The sequence below is a fragment of the Protopterus annectens genome, chromosome 1.part2, assembly GCF_019279795.1.
Source record: "Protopterus annectens isolate FY-2018-M chromosome 1.part2, PAN1.0, whole genome shotgun sequence".
In the NCBI taxonomy this organism is placed as follows: domain Eukaryota; kingdom Metazoa; phylum Chordata; order Ceratodontiformes; family Protopteridae; genus Protopterus; species Protopterus annectens.
Window position 1 is genome coordinate 1,218,489,483 of NC_056727.1, and position 26,365 is coordinate 1,218,515,847.

Sequence of the window (26,365 nt, forward strand, 5' to 3'; positions counted from 1 at the left end):
GGTATCTCAAATTTTCATGTAGGATATAACCAGTGTTCTTTGGCCTCATCCAGATTGTATAAATCTTTTCTTAAAGGTACTTTGTTACTTTGTCCACTCATTAAAGATCCTGCTTCACCATGGGATCTGAATATTCTCCTGCAAGCCTTGACTTAAGCTCCTTTTGAACCAAGGTAGATTTAAAATTTTATCATGGAAAACCATTTTCCTGTTTGCAGTCACCTCAGCCAGATGAGTATCAGAACTCCTGGCCCTCTCTTCTTAACCACCATATCTAATTTTTCACAAGGACAGGATCTTTCTCCACACAAATCTTCCTTTGTGCCTCCAGTGGCTTCAGAAACCACTATGAACCAATTGGTCAGCCTTCCAGTTTTCTTTCCAGATGTTTCCAGTAAAGGAGAATACATGCTTCATCTTCTAGATGTACATAGGTAGCTTTGATTCTATATCCACAAAAGAAAATATTTCAGAAAATCAGACCAGCTATTTATTTCCTTTTCCAAAGTCAAGCTAGGGAAACCTGTCTCAAAGGTAACTTTAGTGAAGAGGCTTACTGATTGGATTTCCTTTGTATGCAACAAGAAATGGATTGACACTTTCCAGACCTCCTAAGGCTCCTTCTACCAGCTCAGAGGCCACATAATCTGTCTTTTGGACTAGTGTTTCTTTAGAAGAAATTTTTGGGAGCTGCTACTTAGTCTAATGCCCATTTTATTGCTCACTACAAAATGGACATGCTATCTAGGAACAGAGCAGCCTTTGGCTCTGCTGTGCTGTGGAATATCTTTCTGAGGACCACTCTGAGTTTATTCTAGCTGAGTGCTTTTGGCTCCATCAGTTGAGGAATGGACAAAAAAGAGAGCATCAGATATAAATGTATGTACTCACCATAACTATGCATCTGTGTTGTCTGTTTTCATCCTTCCTCAACTTCTGTCCCTCATTCCCCTTCCTATTTCATAATTATTTTCTATTTTTCAAGGCTCCTGGTTTGGCCTGAGGACTAAACATCTTGCTCGACTTGATGGATGAGTTTGTTATTCTTTCCTTATTTCTCCTATTTATATAATTTTGTCATTAACATATTTTTATATAATCCTTTCTCTGTTATAGCTGTTATTACACACTCTTTAGAGTGCAGGGAAGGCAAACTCGATCTAAAGTACTAGTGTTACAGAAGAGGACCTCAAGCTATGGAGCCACGTCTTTAGAAGTGGTCGAATTCAGATCCATCAGTTGAGGATGGAGGAAAACGGGCAGCACAGATGCATAGTTGTGGTGATGTACATAACTTTTATTTTTTTATTCTGTTTACTGCTATTGTTATTGGTCACCAGCAAGATCTGCTTAACATGTGGAATAGTCTTTTTCTTGGTTTCTGGATCTTTAAGAGCAGAGTATACTCTTAAATTGAAGAGTTAAGGAATTTGAACTTAAAAACTATTAATGCCAGAACCTCTGTATTGTAACTGTCATTTAGTCACAGACTGAAACTCCTTATCAGAGCACAAAATCATTTAGCCTGCTTTGGAGAAACTGTAGCTGTCGTGTTCATATGAAGCTGTATGGAAATGTATTTTTAAACATTTTCTGTGAAAATAGCAGAGACTAGTAATGCTGTGAGGCTGTGTTCATCAAGTTTAATCTATATGTTAATGTTTTACTGATGTATCCATATTTTGGTCATATAGCAGTGCTCATTTTTGTAACTTGCTTGAATGATAATGATACTGAAGACGCAGTTCTCAGCAGTCTTCTTCCAAGCACAGTTTTGTTTAACCCTACTGCAGTGACAGGGATTTGAGATTGTAAGACAAGATGAACAAGTCTGTTTGAAGGGACTACATACCTCTCAGCCTGTAAACATCAAAAATCTGGACAAAGGCCCATGAAAAATAAGTGCAAATCTGTACGCTAATTAACATAACATCTGCATACATAATCATGTAGCCCCCACCCATTCCAATGGAATTGTGGGATACCAACTTTTAAATACAAACTGAAGAACAGACAACCAAAATATGATAATGAAAAACAAAATAAAAAGAACAATAGTGTTTTATTTATATTAACATTTGAACTTGTGCAAAACTAAAATACAATAGTCTTTTATAAAAATAACACTGGGTGCAGCTGGGCTTCAGCCTTCTTCATTAAGTAACATAAGATATAAACCAGAGCAACAAATGATTTATGTTATTAACATAAAACTTTGAACTTTTATAAAACTAAAGTAACATTCTCTTATATAAAAATAAAATGCACCGTCTTGTACTAGTCTACTTACTATTGCACACATATAAAACAATCAAACAAATTCTAACAAGTACTACACTGACTGGTGTAAACCTAGTAGTAGTAGTGTCTGTTCAACTTAATGCTTGGATGTTTACTATATTAATTCTACAATTTGAATGCATCATCTCAGGCACAATAAAAGTTCTGTCCAGACCACACACACTAACACTATAACATCTGTGCATATTGGATGCACTTTCATGCAAAACAAAATCAGCTAAATACAGCCTGTCAAACAAAAAAGAAAAAAGGTAAAAAAATCATCAACTAAACATTTTGCCTAACTACCAATATAATATATAAAACTGCCTGTAAACAATAAATAGCTCAGTGCATGCAATCATTGGACTTTACCTGCAGACTTGGGGAACCAGAATGACAGGAGATGAAAATACGTGCCTTTGTGACAAACTGATATCCTTAGGTCTCCTTAGTATTAGTTTTCTGCTGCTACAGGGCAAGCAATCACAGCACATAGAATCATTTAATACTATGTACAGCAAGCTCAATAATGCCAAATACAATTGAAAATCATATTCCAACCTCCAGGCTAATGGCAAAATCATGTCTATTTAGCTTAGAAACAACAATTACTATGTTTTCATTCAGAAATTAGTACTGGGGTCTGGGGTAGAAATAAAAGTAAAAAGAGCATCTGCAGCCATTTGTGTCTTATCTTGATAAAAAGCATCGTATCAGCAATCATCTCCATTAATCCCATTTTTTTTGGGGGGGGGGGGGCAGGACTGAGGGATGGTCCAGTCATTTTGAATTTCTACAAGCTACTAATGATTTATAGTGCTACTCAAGAAGACTATGCTGCTAAGGACCCACAAAAGGCAAAAGGTTCCACAGTAAAAGCATATAAGGATAAATCATGAAGATCTTCACAGAACATGCTACCAGCTAGGAAAAACAAATGGTAGCATCTCTAGATGGGGGTGAGCCAAATTAAACCTTTAAAGACACAGAATGTCACAGTACACTGATTTCAAAAAGCATAATGACATCACAACTTTTTATTAAAGCTTCAGATTAGTAAACCAAACTTTTGTACCTCAAAATATGATGTACCTCTCCACTTTGGCATTCTGTTCAATACAGCATAAGTAAAAAGTTTAACTATACTCGGCCTCTGAGTGCTACACATGCACCTACTGGATCAGCATCAACAATGTTCAGCTTTAAAAGACAGCAGCACTTGCAAGCAAAGAAGAGTGGTGTGAATCAGCTGGAGAGATTAAACTTCTTTATGCAATTCTTATCTTTTTACCTGGAGGTGGAGGATGAGCTGGGGGAAGAAGTAAAATACTTTTTCATGTCTCTGGTTGTCGGCTCATCATCGCACCACCGCTCTCTGACCCAAGTCAGACTGCTGCTGCCTCGTGCCCTGCTGCACTGAAGTCTGAAATGAACTGGACCGGGACCTGGTTACGGTTATGGCTTGCTTGGGGAGGACGGGGTAGCCCTGCCGAATATCAGTGACTGTAAGTTGTAACTCTAAATCTCACACAGTCAGACTTCTAATTAAAAAAAAAAAAACTGTTGGGTCAGTTGCTGCCACTTCGCTGTAGCCTGCCTGTATAGTCCTACTCCAGTCCCGACCCGTCACCTGACCCTCTCTAAACCAATAGCATCCTGCTGTCTCTGTCTGCTCTAATTTGTGCAGTTATCTTTTAGCTGACTTCTGCAACTGACATTTGAGATGAAAACGCACATTGCCGCTGCCCAAACATAAACAACACAAAAGCCAAATGAGTCAGCCTGCCAGTCACACCCCTTGGGCCTTCAGCTGAATTCCGACAAGCTGGCGGGCTGCTCGTAATGCTGACTTCACCACACACGTGATGACGTCAGCGGAAATTTTAAAAAAAGACCGGGAAATAATTGGGAATAAAGGGGGCCAATCGAAAATTCGTGGCACCCCTTTATTTGGACCTCAAAATTGGTAAATGCCGAGGAAGTCGGCACGGTTGAGAGGTCTGAGAGACTACCCTTTTAGTCAGTAAGGAGCCATTCACAAGATTGTATTTGTACATTGCCAAATCATAAAAGACTGAACGCTTGTAAAGTGAAAAGTACCAGTTTTATCTTAAGTGCCTTCATTGCTGCTGTTTTACTGTGGTTTGTTAATATTGCACACCCTCATTGCAGAGTTACTTTAACTCTCATTTTGCTTGACTGACTGAATGAGGAAGGACTCTCAGTTTGCAGCAAAATCAAATATTCCTTTCCCCAAATGACATTAGAGTTGGAAATATATAGTAAAAGGGATGTGGGTGTGCAGTTTGGCTTATCCTCTGCACAGAAAAAGTGTATTTTGTATTTCTAATTGTGGTTTGATTTATGGTAGGATCTTTGAATCTGAGTATGTTATAGTAGCTTTTTTGACATTGTTTGTCTTTGAGATTATAAGTGGATGTGTTTTTTTTTTTGCTTGTGTGCTTTGATCTTGTTAACTGGTTAAAAAAATCAGAAAAACAGAATTGTAGTAACCTTATCATGTTAATGGGTTTTGGGGGTTAGCATAATAGGTTCATAGAAGATTAATAGCCTAATAGCTTAAAGGCCCTTACAAGGTTAACCAATATACATCAATTTTACCCAACATAGGGACCATAGAAGCAAGAGGATGGCATGGATTTGTGCCTGTGCATTGAGTATCTTACAGATTGCCACTGTCCAGAAGGGACATAGGCACTTCCCCAGGTGTGAATTTGCAGTACCCCATCCATTGCCCCAAACTGTGTTTAAAGAGGGACAGGGAAAGGGCTCTGCTTAACATGAATAGGAAGCATGTTCCAAAGAGAGGGCAATCTCTGAGACCCAAATCTATCTCACCAGCATGTTTGCTTGAGTCACTAAGTTTAGTTCCCTAGATCGGGTGACCCTCATGTTGTTTGACTTGCAGATGTGTAGCAGCACCATTAGGGCTGGATTTGTGAGTGCCTTGTAAGTCAGGCATAGGTCACCCCTTAATAGTTGGTAGGAGACAGAGTAAAGGGATAGAGCTTTTAGTCTATCTGCATAGTTCAAGTTGTTACACCCTGTATTTTTTCTTTGTGAGGAACCTCTGAGGTTGTTCAGCTGTTATAACTGCCTAGTCAAGTACATGCCAAATGATGCATTGTGCTCAGTTATTGTTCTAATGAGGGCTGAGTACAACAGGTATGTCATTTCCTTGAATCTAGATGCCATACTTTTACTTGTAAGTTGTGTCTTATAAAAGGACTTCTTCACCACTGTGGACACATGGTGATCAAAGTTCAGGCTACTCTCTGTGTACATAGATCTCTCGCCTCTGAGTCTACTTTTAGCAGTGTGCTAATGATGTAATTTACAGGGTTTTTTTTTTACTTCCCAAATAGTATCCTTATGCATTTTTTCGCATTTAATGTTTAGGTCATGGTTCTGGCACCAATCATTTGTCTGACCTAGACCCTCTTGAAGGATATCTACATCATGTTATGTTGTCCATCTCGCCTTCCTTCTTTTTGGTTGGGTTCGGAGCAGATTTCTGCTCCGACTCGGCCACTTCTAAAGCTCGAAGAGTCCTTACTGGTGTGAAGATTGGGTGAAGATAGATGAAGGCTGCCAGCCTAGCCAGATAGAATTTTGGAGATATTCTGTCATCTGTAAATATTAATGTAAACCACAGGCTTGTTGTCTTAAATGGTAAAAATAGTGTTACATGTGGAACTGGAAAAATGTAACAACAGTGCACTCTACTGACCAAGTAAAGCATGTTGTGGCCCTTTGATGTTAAAACTCAGAGCCAGTAAGTCTAGAGTGAGGCATCCTGCCTATTGTTTTAAGGCCAGAGTTAATGGCCAGAATTTGCATGCATAAATGTCCTTTATTAATCTTAATAATATTACTTCACCGACAATATCATCATGTACTAAAACAGCTAACTCCCTACTAATAGCACAACTCAATATAAGAAGTTTAAATAATAAAACTCATCACCTACATTCACTTCTTGACTTACATGCATTCGACATACTATGTCTTACTGAAATGTGGCTAAAACCCTCTATTCAAGATCAGGAAATCACCCCTCCTGGCTATAATATACTTAGATGCGACCGCATAAGTAAGAAAGGTGGAGGCGTAGCTATTCTCTATAAATCTAATCTCCAAATCACTCTCTACAATGAACTTCCATCACTTGACTCCAAAGCGAAATATTATCTATCAAACTAAGCATCAACAATAACAAATCGATTTATCTAATTTGTATGTACCTTCCCCCTGGAAATAATACTCATATCCTAGAAAACTTACTTAGTTCACTTTCTAGCCAACTACCTCAGGAAACCATAATACTTGGTGACTTCAACATTGACTGGATGACCTGTTCATCCCAACACCCCACCAGCCATATAAATCTTTATGACTTCTCTCAATTAATTAACACTCCAACTAGAATCCATAAACCCACAAAAAAAGAAACAACTCTTGACTGGATCCTTACTAATAACCATCTAAACAAGTACTCTCCAGGAACTCTTCCCGATAATATTAGTGACCATATGCTCACATATGTTATTAGACAAAAGTCATAACCCAACTACCCATAAACTTAAGGTGTCTCGCTCAAACAAATTCTTTAACCCAGATAAGTTTCTGGAATTGAAAGCATGTGACTGATCTCCAATGACTACCCTTGAACTAAACAAGCAGTGGCCTACTTTAATACCAACTTTCTACAAATCCTTGACTATCATGCTCCCATTCTACTAGGATGAGAACCAAATCAGCCCCATGGCTTACTAAACAAACTAAACAAAAAATGCTCCTTAGAAACAAAATATGGGCTAAATGGAGAACTACCAAATGTACATCTGATCACCTACTCTTTAAGCAATTAAGAAATGCCACTAAGAAAGATACTCTTTCAGATAAAAAGGATTACTATCTTCACCTACAACAAACTAGTCAGCATTCCTCTCAAAAATTCTGGTCAGGTATTAACAAACTTCTTAAACCAGGACATTCAACTACTCCTATCCCTTCAGGCTTTAATCTCAGTAACTCCACTCTGATCCCAGATGCCTATAACAAGTACTTTACAGAAGCCATTCAAACCCTAGCTAATTCATTACCCTCTTCTACTACCTCCTTACCTAATACCTCTAACACTTCATCTAATGTCTTTAACATTCAACCAGTGCCTACATCACTTATTTATAAGCTTCTCAAGAAACTTAAACCTTGCACCCCATCTGCAGACCAACTCCCATCAGAATACCTACAAATTGCTGCAAAAGCTATTGACTACCCCATATCCATTCTTATTAATAGGACTATCTCTGAAGGCAAAATCCCCACCCTATGGAAAATATCTCATATAATACCTCTACATAAAGGTGGCTCCTCTATCAAGCTAGCAAACTTTCGCCCTATTGCCTTACTCTCCCCATTAGCAAAGATCATGGAAAGATGCATACATAAACAAATTCTTAACCACCTTCTACAAAACAAACTTCTAGCCAATAGTCAACATGGTTTTAGACCTTCCCACAGTACTACGACTGCCCTCCTTTCCTTCTCTGATGCCATAAATAATAATAGGAACAACAATCTTTTCTCATCAGCTCTATTCCTAGACCTGTCAAAGGCCTTTGACATGGTTAACCATAATATACTTCTTGACAAACTAAATCTCTATTCACTTGGCTCACATACTCTTCAATGGTTCAGGAGTTACCTCCAAAATAGGCAACAAGCAGTGCTATGGGACAACAACCTATCCTCCTTACTCCCAGTAAACATTGGGGTTCCACAAGGCTCAATCCTAGGTCCCCTTCTTTTCTCTTTATTTATCAATGACCTTCATTTGAATATACCCCAAGCCATCTGCATTCAATATGCTGATGACTCAACTCTTATTTGTGCTGCCGATAATGTTTCCTCCCTCCAGTCCCTCACCCAAACAGTCTTCCATATTGTTGAAAAATGGTTTATGGAACTCTCCCTCCTTCTTAATCCCAAAAAAACAAAACAACTTCTCTTTACCCCTACACACAAATCACCAACACTTTTCTTCACTATCTCCTCTAACAATGCTACCTGTATTAGCCCAGATATGACCACTCGCCTATTAGGTGTAACTATTGGCAATCATCTTAATTTTGATGACCACATTAACAACACCATTAAATCAGTTAACAAAAAAATCGGTACTCTCTACAGAATTAAACCCTTTCTTACCCCATCTGCTAGAAAAACTGTGGCCCAGAGCCACCTGATCTCCACCCTTTTCTATGCCTCTGCTATATATACAAACTTGTCTAAAAACAACATCACCAAACTTTCTACCTGCTACAATAGTATTACTAGATTCATTACTGCTACCCCTTTTAGAACCCACCATTGTATTAACCTCAAGCAACTAGATTGGTTAGAACTCTACAACCACTTACTCTATCAACAATTAATTATCATTCATAAGACCCTTTTTACCCAGATGCTACCCTAGCCTTACAAAACTGATTTCACCTTATAAAACCTAGCCACACTACGATCGGCTAATAAACTCCTTGTAGCCTTAACCAAATCAAAGAATAAAGCTGGGGACTCATTATTTTCAAATGCTGTCGGGAAAATCTGGAATCAACTACCTCAGGAAATAGCAAACCTAGACTCTACATCCCTTTTCAAAACACATATCAAAGAACATCTCAAAACTCAATGGCTATGTCCTTGTACTAATCCTGACTGAAATTACTTCTCCACTACTCCCAACTTCCCCTTTTTCCCAACTTTCCCACTACAAAACTAATTTTTACTGTAGATAGATTTATCTTTGAGATTGTCTCGAACATTTTTTTCTCTTTTTCTCTAGCACATCTTGAATGTTATTTAGTATCTAACTGCAGAATGTTGCTTACCTTGTAATTTTACTGTTAACCAACTATTTTTCTGAAAGATTATGGTTTTGCTTTTTTGGTTTTTGTGTTTTCTCTAAATTCATACAAATGTCCACCTTTGTACTTATTGTATTATGCTTATTATGTTTTATTGTTAATGATTGTTTTACTTCTTGTAATTGGAGCTTTTCTCCCCGGGCCTCTACTGAAAACGGATATTTGTCCAGCTAGACTAGCCCGGTCACCAAATGTAAAATAAAATAAAAAATAAATAAAATAAATATTGCTCTAGTTTCTGCCCAGAGGTGAATAATGTAAATGTAGTTTCTGTTTGCCTGGGAATCCAGGGAAGTGTGAAGAATGATGTAATGTGAACCAGAAATGTGATTTTAAAAACAGAGAGAATCAGAGATCATTAAGCATTTTTGTCTTGACTGTCCAACTCATCAGCACTGTCTTGCTCTATATGTAAGTTTATCTTAGGCTTGTGTTTTCTCTTAGAAATAGCTAGAAACTAGAAAGATTAGACTAAGTGTTTTTCTGTGATGTCAGAACTGTACAACTGAATTATTTTAAGTATTTCTCTATGATCTCTGAACTCTTGACAAGCACTGTGTAATAAAAATTATTGTCTTGTGTTTTGACTATTTGTTATTAAATATTTGTAAACCCTTTCAACTGTGGCTGTTTTTGTAGAGATAATTTAAGCTCTTTAGAGTACTTGTATGTCTTTGGTAAAAATGTACAAAGCCACTCCAATAGCTTTAGCCCTGGGCTGTACTACCACTTGGATAATAATATTGCACAGTAATAATTGGAAACCCTTTTAAAGGCCTTTGAGTAGCTGATAAATATTAGTGGGTGGTGGCAGCTGGTGCTACCATATAGTCTGGGGAAAAAGGGGCACAGCTGGAGAACCTGTGCCAGCCTTCCCCAGGTGTGTATGTGTGGTTGTATAAACTCTTCTCAAAGTGTGTGTGTGTGTGTGTGTGTGTGTGTGTGTGTGTGTGTGTGTGTCAGCTACTTGGGCAGGGACACAAAGCACTGGCTGGACAGAGAGGGTGCTGGAGGTTTTAGCTTGCCCACTAGGCTGAGATCTGGACCCTATAACTGTGCCAGTGGGGAGTCTTATTGGGGACCTGGAGAGCAAGGGAGCAACCAGACAGCCCCGGAATGACTGTGATCTCTGTGTGCTCTTAAGGGAAATTGCACTTTACTGTATTTGTTATCCTTTCCTCCTATATGAGATGCCCTTCACTGGTGTTAGTGGTGAGGATTGAGGCTCCTTGATTGCTGGGCCAGGGCACGGGTGTCACAACTGGCTCAAGGCTAGCCCCTTATCCCAGCATGCTTAGCGGTAGCTACCCAGATCTTGTTTGCCGCTTGCAGCGTCGAGATTGTCTTCTGCTGGCTCAGGGTAAGTAGTGATATTTTTCTATAAAAATTCTTATTGTTTAATGCTAAATTTCTTTAGAGTTTAGTGATATCACCCCTATCCTCGTTGCCTTTTTTTTTTTTTTTTTTTTTTGCTGTTGTTAGGCCGTCGTTTTCTCTCAGGCCTTTACCTGAATGTTGTTGTTGTCCGCGGCCCATTTTTCTTGAGGGTTGTTCTCTTGTCCTGTTATCCTTCCTTGCTACCTAGGGAGAAGCCATTTTAGTTAGAGGTCTTCTCCCTTTGGGAGCAGTAGCCGTTTAACTTAGAAGCTAGAAGCTACCTCCCTCTCTTCTTCCTCCCTTTTCTTCTTCTAAAAACAAAACAAAACACTCTACAAGTTGTTAGTCCTGTCTTTTGTGGTGTTTATAATGTCTAAAGAAATACCTAAGCAGTCAGGGTTCAATAAATGCGACTCGTGTTGCCAGAAAATGTCCCTTATGGACGGGCACAAGAGTTGTGTGTATTGTCTAGGGGTGGTCCACCTACAGGACTCATGCTCTGTTTGCCATGTCTTTAGCGCACGGGTTTTGCAGGAGAGGCACAACAAACTTATTTTGAGAGGGTTATTAAAACCCCAGTTGAAGTAGCATCGGAGACTCAGCCCTTAAAAAGATCTGATGACAAACTGGCATTTTCATCTGCTCCACCTTTGGTGCCGACAAAGTCTAGACCCAAATCTTCAGAACCTTCAGAGCAGATTCTTGGCTTCGAGGAGTCTTTTTCTCCTGCGGCTCCATCAGTGTCTTTGGAGCCATCCTGGACCCAGAAGAGATCGAGATCTCCTTCGCTGGACCTGGTGAGATCTGTGCCTCAGTCTCCACTGTTGCAGTCAGTGGCAGGTAGTCACCGATCCTCGGCCTACTCCTCTTGATCATCCAGGAATTTATTGGATGATGATGATGTGGAGAGAGTGGTGAAGAGGCTGCTGAAGACACTGGTATTTGCTAGATTGTTGTCGAGCCCAGCCCAGAAGGAAGTGATGCCGTTGTCCGAACCAGTCCCTGTCTCTATTCCTCCTCCGACTGCTTCCAGTTCGGAGCCGGAGTGCATGGAAGTATTAGTGGTGGAAACGTCAGTTCCGACATCTACACCAGCCTCCTCGATAGTTCGCCCTGACTAGGGGTCTGGGCACCGAGACTCTCTCATCGACTCCGAAAGGGGAAGTGGCATCAGACCCGTGTCCAACCCCGCTACTCCCCTCGGAATCTCGGCACAGGTGAGTTTGGCTCCGACATCTGCCTTGGAGCCATCACCTTCGATGCAGAGGAGGTCTCCAGGCTCCTCGGATCCGGAGCCTCCCTCAGTTCCGGACTGTGATGCCTTTGAGATGATAATGAGTGTGCTGTCTACCGAGACCACTCCACCCTCAGCTCTATTGGCTCCATCCCCATCGATACCAGTATCTGCCTCGGATCCTCCTCTCCGTCCCAAACCTAGGGAATTGATGCCCCAGGATGCCCCACAGGGTGACCCTTCTTCCGAGACCTCTCTTGAGCACGACTCAGAAGAGGTTCCCAGGAAGAAAGGATGTAAGAGGAAGCATGTGGACTCCCCTGAGTCCGTCACTTCTAACACGGACTTGGATGACTCGGAAGGGTCCCCACCATCCCCCTCTGAGGATGTCTCATTCTCAGACATCCTGGAGATCCTTAGGCAGAGGGGAAACTGGAAGTCCCTTGCCCCTTCTGAGGACAAGTCCGTGTACCTGGACATGTTTGGATGTTCTTCGTGTTTCACTGTTGCAGTCATCACATTTGGGTTATCTGCTTGCAGCAGCCCTCAGTCGGCCTGATTAACAAAGTCTTGGGTCCTATGTCGGTTGCTGTCTCTTCTTCCATGACGTCAGGTCGTCAGGGGTATAAAACATGCAGCTGACGTCATTACATTGGTCTTTCTTGCCATGTGGTGCCCGCAGCAAAAGCAGTTCGTAAGTGCCGATCGGCCAACTCCTGAAATTTTCGTTTTCGAGTTTCAGAACCGAAGTCTTCCAACTAAAAGCTAAGTACCCCATTGGGGAAACTTTTTCTTGCTCTAAACCGATGTCAGTAAAAGTAAATAATTGCATTTCTTGTGGAAAGCAAATACCACATAAAGATTTTAATTCGTACTGTATTCCTTGCCTAGGCTCTGACCACGACGTTCCTCGCTGTCATTTTTGTGCCTTATTTAAACCACGAACTATCCGTCGTTGGTATATTTGCGCTTCTAAATATTTTGGTGCTCGGTTCAATTATCCTGATATGTCTTCGGTAAGCCATCCGACTACCGACATTCCGAAAAAACGCAAAGATAAAGAGAGAGACAGGCCGCCTAGGTCCAAAGCTGCTGACGACACTTCTCCTTAGCTATTCGCCAGTACGCAGTGAGGTGCTTTTGCAGCCCCTGATACCTACTTCAGATTCGCAGGCCTCTACTGAGACCCATTCGGAGTCCGGTATGCCGCGAGATGCTTCAACTGTGGAACTTGCAGATGTCTCTACCTTGGATGGGTCTGGAGCTGCTGTGCAGGCACCGGCTTCTGAGGGTGTATTCAGGCCTACTGACTTGCATATTAAACCAACGCCATCTTCTTCTTCAAGGCCTAAAACTCGAACCATGGCTAGAAAACTAAAGCCCAGACCGCATGGTCAGGCCTTTATGCCTAAAAAACAAATGATAAGAATGGCTGAAGACCTTATTACTTTAATCAGGGGAAGCCAACCTTCCCCCTCTAAGAGACCTAAGACTGAGTTTGCTTATGATACTTCTGACCAGGATTCTGAAATTTCTGTTGCCTCTAATGACCAGGAGTTACCCTTATCTACCTATGAGGATTCTGATGCTGAGGACTGTATTCCCTCTGCTTCCCCCCAGAGGATTTCTCTTTTAGTGAAACCTTGCATACTCTCAGGGAACATTTTCATTGGGAAAGTCAGGATTTCTCTGATTCTAAAAAGAGACTTAGGGATTTCTTACTCCTGCCCCAGCACAGGCCTGTAGCTGTACGTCCTGTATTGGACATTGTTGATGATGCCTTTTCGGAATCTAGCATGGCCCCTGACTCTCTACCTCCTACTCCCAGAAAACCTGATAGATATTACAGGGTTCCTGACTCTCCCAGGTTCCTTTTCAAAAATCCTACTGCGGATCCTGAAACCATTTCACAGGGACCCAAGGGCATTAAAGCTACTACTGCCAAAAATCCTACCCCCTCTGATAGAGACTCCAGGGCGGTGGATAGATGGGGTAAGAAGGTATACACTTCTGCAGCTTTGGCCATTAGGGCCTAGAATTGCCAGTTTCATATGTTAAAGTATCAGCAGCATATTATTGGATTGCTTAAACAGAAAATGATGTTGATTCCTGATTATGCTGAAAATAAGGATTTACAGGATTTAATGCATTCTGCTGAACAAGTTGGTAAACATACATTGCAATGTGGTTTTGATTCACTAGAGGCATCCTGCAGGGCTGCTGTAACTGGGACTGTATTTAGAAGGCATGCTTGGCTTAAGGAGCAATCCTTGCCAGATCATGTTAAAACTAAATTAATGCTCCCTTAAATCAGAACCGCCTGTTTGGCAACAAGGCAGAAGATGTTCTTAAAAAGATGGAGAAAAAAGCTAAATCTATGCAAACTGTTAAAGATTTTTTACAAGTACAACCTCCAAGATTTAGTAGGCATTGGCCTTCTACGAATTGGTCCTTTCCTGCCTCTTCCAGACCTTCTCAGTCCAAACCCAGATCCAGCAGAGCACCCAGGCTTCAGTCCCAGGGGACGCACAGGACTAAGCAGTGGGGGGGCCTCCACTTCCAAATCTGGGAGTAATAAAACTCCCCCCTATGGTAAACTGTCTCAATGACTTATTTTTAAAACTTCCAAGCATTTCTCAACTGACTGCCCCTTTGGGGGGAAGATTGCACTTCATGCAAAGAACTGGGAACTCATTACCCAGGACAAATGGGTTTTAAATTTAGTGTCCCAAGGATACAGATTTCAGTTCCACATGTTACCAACTCCAAGCAGTTGGCCGGATCTACCTCCAAATCAGTGGGCAGAGGCCCAAAAGCAAGTACTCTCTCTCTTAAACATAGGGACTATTCAGTTGGCACCTGAAGAGGAAAAAGGACTAGGTTTCTACTCAAGACTTTTCCTAGTACTCAGAAAGGACAATTCATGACATTCTATCCTGGACCCGTCTACTCTACCTTTTTGGTGATTCCAAAATTCAAGATGCTGACTCTTCACCAGTTGCTTCCTATGCTAGGCAAAGATGCCTGGTTGGCAACACTAGATTTAAAGGAAGCATACCTGCACAATCCCAGTCAGGGAATCTTGCAGAAGATGCCTACATTTCAAAGCAGGCTACACGCACTATCAGTTCTCTCCAATGCCCTTTGGCTTATCTACCGCGCCCAGGGTATTCACAAAGTGCCTATCTCCAGTCATTGCATTTTGCAGGCAAAGAAATATTCAAATATATCCATACCTGGACGATTGTCTAATTCAGGTAGAAAACCAGGACATACATTTGAATCATCTGGTTTTTGTACAAAGTGTGCTAACTTGTCTGGGGTACACCATAAAAGAAAAGAAATCACACCTGGTACCCTGTCAGCAAATTATATTCCTGGGAGCAAGCTTGAATACAACTTCCCAGATGGTTTCCTCACGCCAGAGAAAGAAATTCACTTGACAGCCTTCTTCAAACAAGTGGCCACAAAAACCCTGCTATCTGCAAGGCAAATACTACAAGCCTTGGGGTTCATGACCTTCTGCGTTCTTCTAATTCTATATGCAAGACTGCATATGAGGAAACTACAATGGTATCTAAAAAGCCTATGGTGTCAACATTCTCAGGCTCTAGAAGCAATGATTCCCATCATACCTTGCCTACGCCTAGAGTTCCTTTGGTGGGCAGAGGCCTGCCACCAAAACAAGGGACTACCATTCACACTAACCCCTGCCGCCCAAACCCTAACAACAGACACATCAGACTATGCATGGGGGGCGCACCTGGGAGGGAAGTGCATTCAGAGTAAATGGAACCCAAGTCAAAAGCAACTGCACATCAATCAAAAAGAAATGTTAGCTGTACAGAATGCTCTGACAGCCTTCAAGGACCACATTCTTCCAGGACAATTAATGGTAAAGACGGACAACACAACTGTTATGTGGTACATAAACAAGCAGGGGGGTACACATTCTTACCCCCTCTGCAGTCTAGCCATAGCATTGTGGAACACAGCCTTGAGCTACCAAGTGCATCTACAAGCTCAATTCCTGCCAGGAAAAGTAAATATACTTGCAGACAGATTAAGCAGAAACCTCATGGACCCACACGAGTGGAAACTGGAACCAAGGATTTTCAAAATGTTGACAAGCAAATGGGGGAGCCCAGATATAGACCTGTTTGCCTCCCCCAGAACTATCAATTGAAAAAGTTTTGCACAAGGACTCCCCACAGACAAGCGTGGAAAGTGGATGCTCTGTCCTTCAGCTGGAAAAACCTATCAGTTTATGCCTTTCCTCCTCTGCCTCTGCACTCCAAAGTGCTACTAAAGATCTCACAAGACAAACCAAGGACGATTTTGATTGTACCAGACTGGCCACGCCAACACTGGTACCCCCTCCTGCGCAGTGTGTCACTGTTGGCCCCATGGCACCTGCCTCAGACTCCAATCCTGCTGTCTCAGCAGGCGAACCAGAGTTTGCACCCTCAGTTTCAAACACTGAACCTAGCAGCCTGGCTAATTACCTAAGCTCTCCTTTACCATCTGTCAGTAAACCAGTGATGAATATCATTTTAGAGGCAAGGAGGCCTAGTACTAGAATATCTTACGCTGAAAAATGGAAAAGAGTCTGTGCCTGGAACCAATCTCAAGGGATGAGCACAGCAGTGCCCAGTTTACCTCAGATGTTACAATACTTAACTGAGGTGCTTCACAAGGGCCTGTCTTTTCCTCAATAAAAATTCACACCTCAGCCATTTCAGCTCATTATAACACACAACCTCCCCTCTTCTCTCATCCACTGCTCAAGCAGTTCCTCAGAGGGGCCAAAAATTTAAGACCACTCAGGAGAGCTCCAACTCCAGCCTGGGACCTTAACTTTATAGTGGAGAAACTCACCCTTCCTCCTTTCGAGCCAGCTGCTACGGCAGATTAAAAATTCCTTTCTTGGAAAACAGCTTTCCTTTCAGCAATTACTTCAGCAAGAAGGGTATCTGAATTACAGGCCCTTATGGCAGTGGAGCCTTTCATCATCTTTCATGCGGACAGGGTGTCCCTCAGGACCAATCCCTCTTTCATGCCAAAGGTGGTATCCAGTGTGGCCCTTAATCAGTCCATTCATTTGCCAACCTTCTTTCCTAATCCACAGAACAAAGGGAAATGGATACTGCACTCCGTAGATGTGCACAGACAACTTAGATTCTACTTGGACAGGACTAAACCTCAAAGGAAATCTGAACAACTGTTGGTGGCATTTGCTACAGGGACAGAGGGGAAGGCTATGTCAAAGCAAACCATCTCCAAATGGATAGGCCTTTGTATTAATTTCTGCTGTAAGCACCATGGAAAACCTATCCCACAGGGGATCAGACCCCACTCAACGAGGGCTGCATCTACCTCTACAGCCTTTCTCAGAGGCGTACCTACCAGGGACATCCTAGAAGCTGCTACCTGGAGTTCTGTACATACTTTCACCAAGCATTACCATTTGCCAATTTTCTCTAAATCCAGAGCTGGCTTTGCCACTGCAGTCTTGCAGGGCCTTATAGCTGATCCTAATGCTATCTAAATTCCTCCTCCCATCCTTAGCTTTGGGAATCTACCCAAATGTGATGACTGCAACAGTGAAACACGAAGAACATAGTACAGTTGTGTACACTTACCATAAATGTAGATGTTCAAGTGTATTCACTGTTGCAGTCCTGGTTACCCTCCCTCCAGCCCCCTGACTTCTTTTGGCTGTACCTTTACTCTCCTTTACTATGCTTAAAAGCTTTTTGGTGTATTTGCCTTTTTGTTGGAGGTATAACCTTGTATATTTATAGATTTAATTGCTTCCCATTAGGGGGCACCTGACATCTGGGGCAAGAAAAAGTGATGTAATGACATCGGCTGCATGTTTTATACCCCTGACGTCCTGACGTCACGGAAGAAGAGACAGCAACCGGCGTAGGACACCAGGCCGACTGCAACAGTGAATACATTCGAACATCTACATTTATGGTAAGTGTACAGAACTGTAATTTCCCGACCCCCCCACCACCTGGGTGTCTCCGCCTTTTGACCCGCTTTTGTCTGTAGTGAGTTGAAAGGCATGGAGTGCTCCAGAGACCATGGAGCCCATTCCGAGAAGGCCTAACAATTTCATTACCACACCAGAGGACAAGACATTTCTGTCTAAAGGCGTGCCAGTTGATGCTATGGTGGTGGCAGCAGCCACCAAGAAGAAACTTGCTGAGGCTTCCTCTTCTATCCATCCACCAAACAAGGAGTCTAGAGCCATGCATAGATATGGGAAGCGTATTTTCTCTTCAGCGGCCTTTACTCTTCAGTCACTGAACTATTTGACACATTTCACAAGACTTCAGAGGGATCTCCTTACAAAGCTGGGTGATACCTTCCAGGATCCTTCAGCTGAGGGAGCGGCTTCCAAGTTGGCTAACCAGCTAGCGACCCTAACCTCCATTGTTAACTCCTCCATGCGCTTGATTTCTTACGTAGCAGATGAAGCAAGTAGGGCTGCAGGCACAGGAGTGGCTGTTCGCAGGCACTCCTGGATGCGCCTTTGTCAATTTGCGGAGCCCTTCAAGTCCTCCTTTACGAACACCCCTTTTAATGGCTCGGCTTTGTTTGGGTCGCAGGTTATAGAGACCCTTACCTGGAGTGAATGAGATGGCAAAAAGCTGTCTGCCATAGGAGTCTGTTTTTCCACTCCATCCAGGCCTTCTCCAAAGGCCAAAAGAGTGGTAAAATGTGGTGCCGTAAATCCCAGGGAGCTTCGCCGGACACCCGTGGAGAGAATTCCCCCGGGGCAGAGGGGGAAATAATAACAGGAGACACCAGCCTCGCTGCGGGGGGGGGCAGGGCGACAGGGATACGTTCTCTGCCAGGCCCTTTCAGAATCTCTGAAGGATTTCAAGGCTGCCCAACTCTGGAGGCAGTCGGGGGCAGAATATCACTGTACACGAAAGCCTGGCATGATATAACAGAAGATGCATGGGTATGGTGCATAATATCCAGGGGTTACAATTCCCTTCTCCCAAACACCTCCAAGAAGTCAAAAACGATCAATCCCAGATGTTCCACCCAATCTTCGGGATCAAGCAGCCTTGGAAGTAAAACGTTTGCTGCAAAAAAGAGCCATTCAGGAAGTTTCTGCAGACCAGATCGAATCCGGGACTTACTCAAGGTTCTTTTTAGTTCCAAAAAAGACAGGGGACTGGAGACTTATCCTGGATCTCAGCAAGTTAAACAGGGCAGTAAAGAAGACCAAGTTCCAGATGGTGACACTGCAGTCCATTCTACCCTTTTTGGGTCAGGACGATTGGATGTGCTGTATCCATCTCTAGGACGCGCACTACCATATAAAAATGGACAGACAGTCCAGGAGACATTTACGCTTCCGGCTGGGAGCCAGTCATTACCAGTTCAGAGCTCTGCCCTTTGGTCTCACTACAGCCCCCAGGGTGGTCATCAAATGCATGGCAGTAGTGATGGCTCACCTGAGACGTTGGGAGTCCAGGTGTTTCCTTATCTAGATGACTGGCTGCTTACTGCCACCATAGAGCATCATCTCTTAAGGGTCAGGAACCGCACGATTCACACTTGTGCAAGTCTAGGAATCACAGTAAACTATGAAAAATCTGCCTTGTTGCCCTCTCATTGTATTACTTTCATAGGCTCTCAACTAAATACAAGAAGCATGATAGCCAAGCTCCTACAGGAAAGGGTGCTTACCATTCAACGTCAGGTCTCTCTTCTCTTGTCAAAGTCAAAGGTTCAGGCACGGTTAGTCCTAAAGGTCTTGGGCTTGATGGGGGCTTCCATTACTCTAGTCCCCTTAGCTTGTTACCATATGAGGATTTTGCAGTGGCTCCTTTTCACTCAGTGGGCATATCAGGATCTACCAATGTCACAGATGATCTTAATCACGGATGCTTGCAAAAAAGATCTACAGTGGTGACTCCACTCTCCCCTAGTCACTCTAAGGAGACCCTTTGTTGCCCCTCATCTGGTAGCCACAGTGACCACGGTTGCTTCCCAGATAGGATGGGGGGGCATTATATGGGACAGACAGTCCACAGAACCTGGCAGCCTCACGAGTACCATTTGCACATCAATGTCCTGGAGATGAGAGCAGTGTTATTAGTGTTGCAAGCACTTCACGACTCTCTTCCTTTGGGCTATATAGCAATCCAGACTGACAACCAGTCAGTGGTGTGGTACATCAACAAATAGGGTGGAACCAAATCTTACCCCTTGTGTCGGGAGGCCCTTTGAGTATGGCAATGGACAATTTCCTCTCAGAGTTTTCTGGCTGCAGCGCACATCCCGAAGAAGTCCAACGTGATAGCGGACAAGCTCAGCAGGGCAATTCTCATGCGCCACGAGTGGTCTCTGAAACATGATGTGGCGGATATGATCTTCCGCAGATGGGGTCAGCCATGCTGCGATCTTTTTGTCTCACACCTAAACAACAAATTCAGCAGCTACTTTGTCCTAGTTCCCCCACTGGGACAGTCACCCAGAGATGCACTTATCCATGATTGGCCCCCCGGGATTCTTTACGCCTTTCCTCTAATTCCAAAAGTTCTTCAGAAAGCAAAGTTGTTGAGTCGCAAGCTGATCCTCATTGCCCCTTACTGGCCTCGTCAGATATGGTTCCCGTTCCTTTGGCATTACCTGCAAGAGGAGCCTTGGATTCTGGACCCGGTTCCAGATCTCCTGACACATCAGTCGGGTGCTCTTCATCCCTCCATACAAACTCTCAAGCTGACAGCTTAGTTTCTCCACTTCCAGTCCTAGCCAGGCTTCTGGATATCTCACCTAAGGTTCAATATATTTTAGTCTCTTCTCACATACCAACTACTAGGAAACTTTATGCTAGTAAATGGAAAAGGTTCTCTTTCTGGGCCGAGCAAAATGACATTGATCCCTTTACAGCACCAATTTCAAAACTTTTGGACTTCCTGGCCGAAACCTTTGAGAAAGGAGCAGCGGCTGCTACGATTAGAGTTCAACTGGCTGCTTTTTCCAATTTTCATGTCGGCCTTCTAGGTTCTAACGTCATGTCCCACAAGCTATGTAGGGCCTTTTTGAAAGGTGCTACCCTATTAAGGCCTCCCATCCAAGAATCTCTCCATCCTTGAGATTTAAATTTAGTACTAGCGGCTCTAATCCTCCCTCCCTTTGAACCAGCTGCTTCTTGTCCTCTAAAATTCTTATCAAGGAAGACCCTCTTCCTGATTGCAATTACATCAGCTAGGCGGGTTTCCAAGTTACAGGCACTTTCCATCCGCCCGCCTTATATGATTTTTTACAAGGTTAGAGTATCTTTTAAAACAAATCCTTCCTTTTCACCAAAAGTCTGTTCAGAGTATAATTTGAATCAGTCAATTGAACTCCCTGTATTCTTTCCAAATTATGGCAACAAGGCAGAATATAAGCTGCGTCAATTGGATGTCCACAGGCAGTTATAATTTTATCTTCAAAGAACCAAGGACATCAGAAAATCAAATCAGCTGTTTGTATCCTTCTCACAGAGTAAGCAAGGCTCACCAGTTTCCAAAGTGACTTTGTCAAAATGGCTTTCCAGTACTATTACTTATGCTTATGAATCTCGGAATGTGTCTTTCCCGGGAAAGGTAAGGGGACACTCTACTAGGTCCTTGGCTACCTCCATAGCTTTTCAAGCCAAGCTTCTATTAGATACTATTTGTGCGGCAGCAACATGGGCTACTCCCCATACCTTCATTAATCATTACAAAGTGGACATGGCCTCTCTGAACAGGGCATCTTTTGGTTCCACAGTTCTGAAGTCTCTTTTCCAATGAGCCATCCAGGATTTAGGTGCTGGGGACGCTGTCCCAACCAGCAAGAAGGAAGGCGAGATGGGCAACATAACATAAAGAAGTTATGTTCTTACCGTTATGTTCCATGTTTGTTGTCCTTTATCTCACCTTCCTTCTTGCGTCCCTCCCTCCTTCCCCCATCCTGGATGATTGAGAGGAATTTCCTTTTTGGCTGATTTGGCTGAGTTTCCTTTGCTTTTTCAGCTGTTGGTATAGTCCTTGTTACCATTGTTCTGTTTTTTTCAGTACAAGGAAGCAGTATTGTTTGGTTACCTCCTTTGTTTGGTAATTTATAGTTCTCCTATCTAGTGGTTAGTTGTCACAAATGAGATCTGGGTAGCTACCACTAAGCATGCTGGGATAAGGGGCTAGCCTTGAGCCAGTAAGGACTCTTCGAGTTTTAGAAGTGGCCGAGTCAGAGCCGAGATCGGCTCCAAACCCAACCAGAAAGAAGGAAGGTGAGATAAAGGACAACAAACATGGAATGTTATGGTAAGAACATAACTTCTTTATTTGGGAGATTCACTTATTGCCTCCAGCTTGCAGTCATCAGCAGATATTGTTATCTAGAGGTCTTTCACATTAGCCTTAATTTCAGAGAACTATATTCTGAACAGGAGTGGTCCCTGCACTGAGCCCTGTGGCACACCGCTAGTAAATGGCCTCTTGCTGGATCTGAATTCACCCACTTTAACCATGTGTCCTGTCCATGAGCCAATTTGCTATCCATCTGGTATCACTGGGATTTATGCCCAGCTTTGTCAGTTTATCTATAATACCTAAGTGGGGAATTGTGTCAAATGCCTTGGCCAGGTTGAGGTAGGCAGTATGTACTGTTTTTCTGTCATTCATAACCTTAATAACTTTCTCAAAGGAGTCCACCAGATTCATTAGGCATGACCTGCCCTTGACAAAGCCGAATTAGGTTGGGTCCAGTGTTTGGAAGTTTTATATGTTATTATTTTTCAGGTCCATGATTATTTTTTTCATTGCCTTACATATAAGACTAGTCCAACTTATGGGGCTGTAATTTCCCAGGTCAGTAGATGGTCCACATTTATGAAGTGGGATGGCTGTTGCTGTCCTCCGCTCTGTCATGACAAAGCCAGTCCATAGGCTGTGGTTAGGTAGAGGTCCTAATGGGCCTGATAAGTCCTGATTTAAGCTGTTTAAGAGGCAACCTGGTATATTGTTATGTTCCATTGAAACTGTTTTTAGCTTTATTGAGTGCAGTGGCAACCTGTTCTTTGATGATAATTGGCAGTGGAGTAGTGGAGGGTATTTCGTGGGGGAGAACTGGGGGTGTTGGTGAGGTGAAATTTAAGCTGAATTTGTCAACCAGCAGATGTGCTATATCTTCTAGCTAAATATAGGTGATGCCATCTACAGTTAATTAAGCACATTGTTGAGTATTGCTCTTAAGATTGCGGACATATCTGAAAAGTGCCTAGTGAGAGTGTAAACTAGCTGTTCCAGGGCATTTGAAGTCTTTGGGCCTGCATGGTAGTGGTCATTTGTGCCTCCCAATTAATGGAGGAGTAGTTAAAATCACCCATGAGTTAGTACTGGGCTGAATGGTGAGTGATTCTAGTAACTTTAGTTATGATATATGGGTTTCCTGGTTCATGGTGGGGGACCTATAGCAAGCAAGAATATGGTAATGGATTTTTCCCATGGTTATTTGGACATGGAATAGCTCAAGCATGTCATATTGTTTGACCAGCCTTGAGGTGTACCTATCCTTTAGACACACCTCAGCCCTTTGCTCTTTTATGTTCAGTGGATGGTTCGAGTGTATGAAAAGCATTATAACTATGCACTGCCAGAGTGCTTTCCATGGCTTTGAACCATGTTCCAGTAACTGCACAAACATCAGCATTCTCCAGGGTGAGGAGAGCTTTCAGGGAGTGCAGTTTCTTGTTGAGACTGCTAGCACTGAGCAGTAACACCTTTAGCTTGTCCTGAGTAGCTTTTGTTATGTTGAAAGGTTTGTCTGTTTGACCATGCCTAAAAAAGGCACTGTAGGGGTGGATAATGTTTTGGCCAGTATCTGAAAGCCTACTGATGACAGGTGAAGACTACTCCTGGCAAAGCAGCGTGGTCTGTCAACAGTGTCCTCCCAGGCTGACGAGTACTGGACCCCTTTGGACTGACACCAGTAGCTAAGCCAATCATTTTCGGCTGGTATTGTGGCATCATCCTTGGAGAGAGTAGAATGATGCTCAATGCTAGGTCCGTACCTGCCTGTGACACATATTCTATGAGCTCAATCATGCCTGTCTTCATATAGTCCAAGGAGGTACGTCTTAGGCCATTCACACCCATGTGGACCGTAACTTGACTGAGTAATACTGGTAGTTAGGGGTAAGTGACCTGAGTGCTTAAGTGACCTGAATGCTTGTGTGATCTGGTGACTCCCAGCCCTCACAGGCAACTAATTGTACCCTTCCCCTTATCCAGCCTGGTAAGTGGTGATCAGTTTGTCTCGCAATGGAGTCTCCTATGACCAGAATATTGGGTTGTGGAGTGTTTCACCTTAGGGGCTTGGTAGTTGAAGCACAGTGAAATATGGCTTTGTGTTGGGATGGGAATTGTCTTGTCTGTGTACTTGCAGAGTTTCTGAGGACTGTGCCTGAGAGGCCCTTGAGGTTTGCATGTGAGCACTTCCACATATGTGGGTCTATGTGTGTGGTCATCTGCAGGTGCGGTGAGTGATGTGTGTGTGAGTCACTAAAAACCTGTTTATTGCTTTTTGTGTCTGTATGTGAGTCTAGCCTCCAGTGAATATGTGTAACTACATCTCTCACATACTGTATTTGTTTGTCTGAGAATTAAGTGGTTGTCAGTGTACATAAGGCAATTGTTACATTGCCTCAGGATAACCATGTCCACCAAGCTGGGTGCAGAGATAGCAGGAATGTGTGCCCGTTCGTGGTTGCAGGTCCTAATGTGTACTTGAAAGGATAGGAGTGGAGGGTGTTTGTAATTGGATGAGGGAAGGGCGCTTACTTGGTATAATCTGTGGCTAACCTAACCAGAGTTGCTGCCCAACACCAAATCAGATGCTCTCTGAACAGCAGTCCTGTGTGCTACAAAAAGATAACTAGCACAGTAAACGTTCAGTGTATAATGAAAATAAGTAATGTTTCCAGATGTTTGCATCTGTACAGGGCACTGGCACAGCTCAGTGCAAATGTGCTGAATTTATACCAGCACTGGAAATACAGAAAACAGACTACTGAACCCTCTCTCCAATAAAATGACGACAGAGCCCTTTTGTGTGCTTCCCAATTCAGATAGACAAGGTAAACCCCTACTGCCACTAGATGAATAATCCCATTCCTCTTAATGTAAAAGCACAGTAAAAGAATGCCCGGAGTAAAATGCTACCACAAACAGACTTAAAGACACAGATACAATAGTGTACTTTAAACAGCTTATAAAAGTACTTTGCCTTGTAGAAATAAGCCAGGAGCCACTCAAATTGTGCAGAATGTATAAAGACACTGAAAAGCTAAGCTGATCAATAAGCCCTCCAGCCATTAAAACAATTGCATGTAAGGAGTCTCTAGTGTGTTTCCTCAAGTTGTACAGACCAGGCTACCACCCACTGCCCCTAGATGGAAAATTCACTGTCATTGTGATGTAAAACACAGAAGTGCTTGCTAGAGAGTAAAAATATACTACTATATGCAACAGCTCACTAGATAATGAATTTGGGGCAAGTAAATCAGTAGAACAGACAAGGAGAGGCAAACTTCACTTTTTTAAATAAGCACAAGGAAAGGCAAATAAAAATATCAACAGCAGTGTTGAAAGGAAGGAGTTTATAAACCTCATTTTACATTAAGGTGCGCAGCTTAAAATCACTTAAGTTTAAAAAGCAGATCAAGGAATGTTAGAGTGGGTGGGAAAAATAACTAGCAGGGAGTCACCAGTAGTGCTTGTTGTTTTTGTAGGTCTTGAGTCTTATCAGAAAAGACAAAGACCCAGAAATTCTCTGTATATTTAAGTATCACTCAAGAAACAAATTAGCCAATGGGGAAAAAACGTGAAAGTTGTCGCCTATGTAGTTAAATGTGTATTCTGCTACACAAGACAGAAACACCAGGCCAAGCAGATTTTTTAAAACGGGGAAAACAAAATGGAGCAGGTAAAACAGAAAGCCCCTCTCAGTTTAAACAACTCACAGACAAATAATAGAGATTGACTTTCCTCACCCAGCAGGGAGTCACCAAAAGTGCCTGTAATTTTTGCGGTTCTTGAACCTTATCAGAAAACGTGTTTACCTCACAGGCACATTTGGGTTGGGAAATTCAGCTAGGCTTAAAAAGGCCCCAAAAGTCAAAAACTAGCACTAACCTACAAACATTATTGCAGTTCAGAGATTGGTCATAAAGGCTGTCTTCATGAAACTTCTTGGTTGACCAATCCCCAAAATTTAGCATTTTTAGACGGGCAGTAATCCCTAAGACAGCAGGCAGTCCAGGTTCATCACCAGAAAGATTTGTCAAGTGAACTTGATCTTGTTTTACAACTAGTTACTGGTGTATTTGACAGGGGAGTAATAGTAGAGGTGGTCTACCTGGATTTCAAAAAAGCCTTTATCTCTGCCCCATACAGGCTAAGAAAACTGGAGGAGCCATAGGAGATGCAGTATAGTCTGTGAATCTGGATTGCTGTTTGGTTAA

The 26,365-nt window shown here is 42.7% G+C and overlaps 1 protein-coding gene across 1 annotated transcript in view; it reads left to right on the plus strand.

The window, feature by feature from the left end:
• The window catches only part of SYF2 (SYF2 pre-mRNA splicing factor), a 669,776-nt gene that overhangs the window by 516,164 nt on the left and 127,247 nt on the right, over positions 1 to 26,365 (plus strand). The gene's annotated exons all lie outside the window — the stretch shown is intronic.